Below are 6,483 nucleotides of genomic sequence, written 5' to 3'. Positions count from 1 at the left end.
GAGTTTGAAGACAAATCTGACAGCATTAATAAAGAAATAAAAAAAGAAAAGAGTCAAAAGATTAGAAGGAAATGTAAGGTATATAATGAACAAAGACAAGAGATATGACATATTTAAACTACTGAATGAAAGAAACTTCCAACCTAAAGTCCACTACCTGGCAAAATTCTCATTTACAAGGGATGAAGGACTAAATGCATTTTCATTTGTGCTAACCAAACTGACTCTAAATGATCTACTCAGATTAACTACAAAACCCAAACACCCAATTGTAACAATAACAATAACCCTACACAACATAACAGCACAACATCTTTCTCTGTCAATAGTCTCTTAACAGACAGAGATGCTTCCAAAAAAGAAAATTACAGACCAATATCCCCGATGAACACAGATGTAAAGATCCTCAACAAAATCCTGGCAAATAGGATCCAGTACCTCATCAAGAAAATCATTCACTACGATCAAGTAGGTTTCATCCCAGGAATGCAAGAATGGTTTAACATCCATAAATCTATCAACATAATACACAACATCAACAAGAAAAATAAAAATCACATGATCATATCAATAGATGCAGAGAAAGCATTTGATAAGGTCCAACACCCATTCTCTTTTATTAAGATTTTTATTTAAATACCGTGATTACAAATATGAATGTAGTTGGGTTTCAGTCATGTAAAGAACATCCTTCTTCACCAGTGCAGCATTCCCCCCACCAATGTCCCAAATCTCCCTCCTCCCCATCCCACCCCCACCTTACTCTAGACAGACTTTCCACTTCCCTCATTCATTCACATTGTTATGATTGTTTTCAGTGTAGTTATTTCTCTAACTGCACTCACCATTCTTTGTGGTGAGCTTCATGTCATGAGCTGGACCTTCCAGCCCTCCTCTCTTTGTCTCTGAGGATTATTACATAAATGTCTTTTATTTTTCTTAAAAACCCATAGATGAGTGAGACTATTCTGTGTCTATCTCTCTCCCTCTGACTTATTTTACTCAGCATAATAGATTACATGTACATCCATGTATAGAGAAAATTCATGACTTTATCTCTCCTGACAGCTGTATAATATTCTATTCTGTATATGTATCACAGTTTCTTTAGCCATTCATCTGTTGAAGGGCATCTTGGTTGTTTCCAGAGTCTTGCTATTGTAAATAGTGTGACAATAAATATAGGTGTGAGGAAGGAATTTTTGTATTGTATTTTTGTATTCTTAGGGTATATATATATGTATATATTATGTATAATATATACATCCCTAGGAGAGGTATAGCTGGATCATATGGGAGCTCAATTTTCAGGTTTTGGAGGAAATCCATATTGCTTTTCATAAAGGTTGGAGTATACAGCATTCCCACAAGCAGTGAATAAGAGTTCCTTTCTCTCCACATCTCTGCCAGCACTGCTTGTTCTCATTTTTGTGATGTGAGCACAGAAACAGGAGTAAACCCCAAGCACAGCCAGATGTGACCAAAAAAAAAACAAAAACAAAAACAAAAAAAACCATGAGACTCAAACTTTAACAACCAAAATTTAAAATGGGTCTGGTATAATGGCAGGCCAGGGTGGGTTGTGGTGACCTGGGATAGATTCTGGAAACATTAGTGGAGGGATGTTGCTACTGCTGGTGGGATTAGTGTATACCTAAAATGGAACTCTGAATAACTTTGTAAATCACAATGATTTAAACAAAAATTTTAAAGAATAAAATTGGAAACTGCCAAACTGAAGCATTAGAGCATATTATTCTAAAACATTATATTCTTTTATATGTGTATCTATATTTTCCAGATTTTTTATGCCAAGTATGTATCACTTTTATTCAAAAATAGAATATCTTAGTTGAAATGTACAGAGACACAATTCAATTTAAATTCAATTAGGTAAAATTAAAGGGAGAGAGAGAAGTTCACAGAGTATTTAACTTCATGTCTTGGCAGAAATAATATGTTCAGATCTCTCTATTTCCCAACTTCCCTGACATATCAGCACAGTGTCTCCTGTATGATGACCTTATTTTTCTCCATTTTCTATACTGACAAAGAAGTAGGCTGCCTATTGCTCTAGGCTTACAACATCTGCTTTAAGAATCCCTGGGGATTTGTCTGACAATATCTCCTGTAAACTTCAGATTATTCAGAATATTCTTTTAGGCCCTGCATGGGCTGCATGTCCAATACTAGACTCATCAGTTTCTGGGGAATAGAGTAAGAGCAAGTGGAATTGTGACATATGTATATATCTATAAAGAGAGAATCTGGAACTGGAAGAGATAGTCTGATAGTTACTCAAATCTAGTTGCTTTTGGGTCTGCCTTACCTAACATATTGCAGGTTGGCTGCAGTTATGCTTCTTAACTTTGTGGTCTGCTTTCAAACCTGGATATTATCTTAGGCTTTGAACAATCACAGATTTATTTCTAAGTTGGGTGTTTTTCTAGAAATACAACTTCCTTCATATCTCAGCTGGGTTTTTAACCAATTTTATAGCTAAGAGTTTCATAGAAGAGGCACTAAAAACTTCATTCAACTACATACATTTCTTTTGTAACACTATTTGTTTTTAAAATCTCATTTCTAGCGCTGGAGAGATAGTACAGCGGATAAGGTGCTTTTCTTGGATGAAGCTTACCAGGATTTGAATCTGGCATCCCATATGTCCCCAAAGCACTGCCAGGAGTGATTATTGAGAACAGAGCCCAGAGTAACTGTTGAACATTGATGGTGTGGCCAAAAATACCACTCCCAAAATAAATTAATCAAATTAAATCTCATTTCTAAATTTATGTTAGCATTTAGTAGATGCCCATATTCTCAGCCTAGAGGACTTAAACTTCTATCAAATGGTTCATGCAATAGGGCCAAAGCGACAGTACAGAAGATAGAGAACATTTGCCTTGCATGAGGCTGACCTGGTTTTGATCCCTAATATCTCATATATTCCCCTAGCACACTGCCAGGAGTAATTCTTAAGTGCACAGCCAGAAGTAACACCTGAGAAGAGCTGGATGTGACCCAAACAAACAAACAAACAAACAACAAAAAGTTTTATTGTTGTATTGTTAAAGGGCCAGAGATACCATAATGGTCAGGCATAATATTACATTAATTATAGTGCTAGATCCATACTGACAGGTGTTCTGAACTGCACCATGTTGCAGAGAGATAGTTTTGGAGATGAGTGTGGTCCTGGAGGTCTATGCACATCACTGAGATGACTCCAGTGGTCTACAGCATCACAGGGCATATCCTTACATTCGAGCATCAAAACCAGACCCTGAAATCAGACAACCTCAGGATCTCTAATGCAGCTGAGGATCACTTAGCAAGATAAAGGTTGTTTTTATTCCTAAGATATATACTTTCACACACAGGAAGCTATTTTCTTAGTTTTTCATTTGTTTGAGATTAGCCTTTCAGTTCTTTGTCTTGTTTCCTCCACCACCTGTTCCCATAATTCCTAATATAGTCCTCTCCACACCGTGACTGACTTCCTTAACCATGTGATAAACTGGAAACTATAAGTTTATCATCTTGCTAATTTTTGTTTGTTTGGGGTCATACCCATAAATGCACAGGGGTTACTCTTGAGGCAAATACCCTATCCATTACACAATCACTCCAGTCAAATTTCTTTTTAAATACTTATTTATTTAGGTTTTGGGGTCACACCTGGAGGCCCTCAGTGGTTACTCCTGGCTCTGCTCTCAGAAATTGCTCCTGACAGACTCAGGGTACCATGTGGGATGCTGCTTTGCTATTGCTCCAGTCCCCTTGCCAAATTTTTTAATTAATTTTTTGTATGAAAGTAATTTAAGGTTCATAGGAAATACAAAATAAGATTATAGTAGTACAAGTAGTAGAAGATAGTACAGAGTTTCTGGGCCAGAGAGATAATACAGTGAGCAGGGGACTTGCCTTGCATGTAGCTAACTCTGATTCTATTCCCAGAATCCCATATGGTCCATGAGCCCTGCTAGGAGTGACTCATATTCTTCAATCCAATATCCCCTAATGATAACTCTTACGTAGCTAAGGCACATTTGTCGAAATTAGTAATATTATTTCACTAGTTTTCCACAAATGTTCTTTTTTCTTCTAGGATCTATTCCAGGATAGCATGTTGCAATTAATATGCTAAATTTTAAGATAATTATCTTTCTAATTGTTTCCAGTTAAATTAGAGAGATTATGAACATAACATTCTAATATTTAATATAAACTACTCATTTATAAAAGCAACACAAGTTTTCAAGTTGCCACTTATTCTGTGATTATGAGTGTCTCAAGGAAAAGGAAAAAGAAATATGTTAGCATATTTTAACTATGAATAGTTTCATGTATTCTTACAGGGTATAGATTTTTTAGACTATAATTTTATAGTAATAAAACTTGGGCCCGGAGAGATAGCACAGCGGTGTTTGCCTTGCAAGCAGCCGATCCAGAACCCAAGATGGTTGGTTCAAATCCCGGTGTCCCATATGGTCCCCTATGCCTGCCAGGAGCTATTTCTGAGCAGCCAGCCAGGAGTAACCCCTGAGCAATGCCTGGTGTGGCCCAAAAACCAAAAATAAAAATAAAAAAAAATAAAATAAAATAAAACTTGAGGGAAGCATAACAAAATTCAGGTCCTGACTTCTAATGGAATAATGGAAATAGAATCTAATTAGTCAAAGGGTTTTTTTTTTTCAGGCCACACCCATTTGATGCTCCTGGCTAAGCGCTCAGAAATTGTGCCTGGCTTGGGAGGACCATATGGGACGCCGCTGGGGGATTGAACCGGGGTCGAGATCTTTCCTTGGCTAGCGTTTACAAGGCAGACATGACACCTTACCTCTAGCGCCACCTCGCCGGCCCAATCAAAAGGGTTTTTTTAAACATTGGCATGCTATGAAAGTAGTGGGAATATAATTCATGAATTTATTATAGGGCTGATACAATCATAGACTAAGCCACAGAAACCACAGAAGACCACAGAAATATATTCTTGTTTCACCAGCTTCTCTAGAGGGAAGGATGCTTGCCAACGAAAGCTAAAATTTCTCTCTAGGAAGTTTTCTCTAGGAATAATATCTGAAGTAATTTGAAGAAAAATAAAGGTTACTTTGCAATTCTAAATTAAAAATATTCTCCTTAGAGAGGCTATTTTGATGTGACTTAAAAAGTATACATATCTTTATTTTTAAGAAAATAGGGGCCAGAGGAATAATATAACAGGCAGGGTGCTGGCCTTTCATGCAACCAATCTGTATTCAGTCCCTGGCACCACATATGATCCCTTGAACATTGCCCAGGAGTAATTCCTGAGCACAACTGGTTATGGTACAAAAATAAACAAAGATCATCTTTGGAGGGCAATATTGTAACTATTATAGCAACACGTAATAGTAATTTTATTTTGAGTAGAATATAAAGATTTTTTAAAAATATCTTTATTTAAACACCATGATTACAAACATATTTGTAGTTGGGTTTCAGTCATAAAAAGAAGACTCCTTTTACCAGTGCAACATTCCCACCATTAATGTCATATAAAGGACTTATCATAAGAGAAATGCATGTCTTTGCTAAGTATATATTCATTCTATTTTTTGTTCCTGTCACAAAAATTATCTCCAGGTGCTATCATCAATCAAAAGATGACATGTAAAATTCTTATGAAGATGAGGCCTTTTTTTCCCTCTATCCTAGAAATTGTCAAAATCCAGTTCATTTTGTAAGAACCAAAAAAAAGCAAATACAGATAGAAAAGCCACAAGAGAGCTGGACTACTAATTCAAAGTATGATTCCAGAATTTTGTGGTTTTCCAAACATTAAACCTGGAGCAGTCTCAAAAACACCACAAGGTATGACCACCCCCCAACCCCAATAAAACAAAATAACAAAATATTTTTGCCAAGCTTTAGCCTATAAGTAAAGGAAATAGAAAAACTATGCAAAGGGCTGGCTAGTATGCTTGTATGCATGAGGTCTGGATTTGATCCCCAGCATTGTATGGTCCCCTAAGAAACACTTAGTGACCACTGAGCAATTCTCATTGGCTGACATATATGCCCTCAAAAAAAGGAAAATTGAGACATTATGCAATTATAAAGCTATTTGTTTCCTATAAGAACAGAGAATTAAAGTAACTGTGATTATTTGTAAAAAGAAAAAAAGAAAAAAAGAAAAAACTAAATATTTACTAAATATTAACTAACTAAATATTAATAATGTATTGCTTCCTAATCTTCTCTTTGTTTGTCATATATAGAATAGTTAACTGTTGACTTTGTAAGTCAGTCAAAAAAGCCATGGATAATGAAGCAAACATTGTCTAATTGTCTCTGATACTACATCTAATATATAACATGTTAGGTAAAGCCTGGTTCCTGCCATCTCTCTGGGAAGAAACTTCTGAACTCTTGCCTCTGTGCTCCTATAATAACACAATCAATTTTACATAGACATAATCTTAATAAGCGTTAGAGGTA

Source organism: Suncus etruscus, chromosome 12 (assembly GCF_024139225.1).
Source record: "Suncus etruscus isolate mSunEtr1 chromosome 12, mSunEtr1.pri.cur, whole genome shotgun sequence".
Classification (NCBI taxonomy): domain Eukaryota; kingdom Metazoa; phylum Chordata; class Mammalia; order Eulipotyphla; family Soricidae; genus Suncus; species Suncus etruscus.
This window is presented reverse-complemented; position numbering follows the sequence as displayed.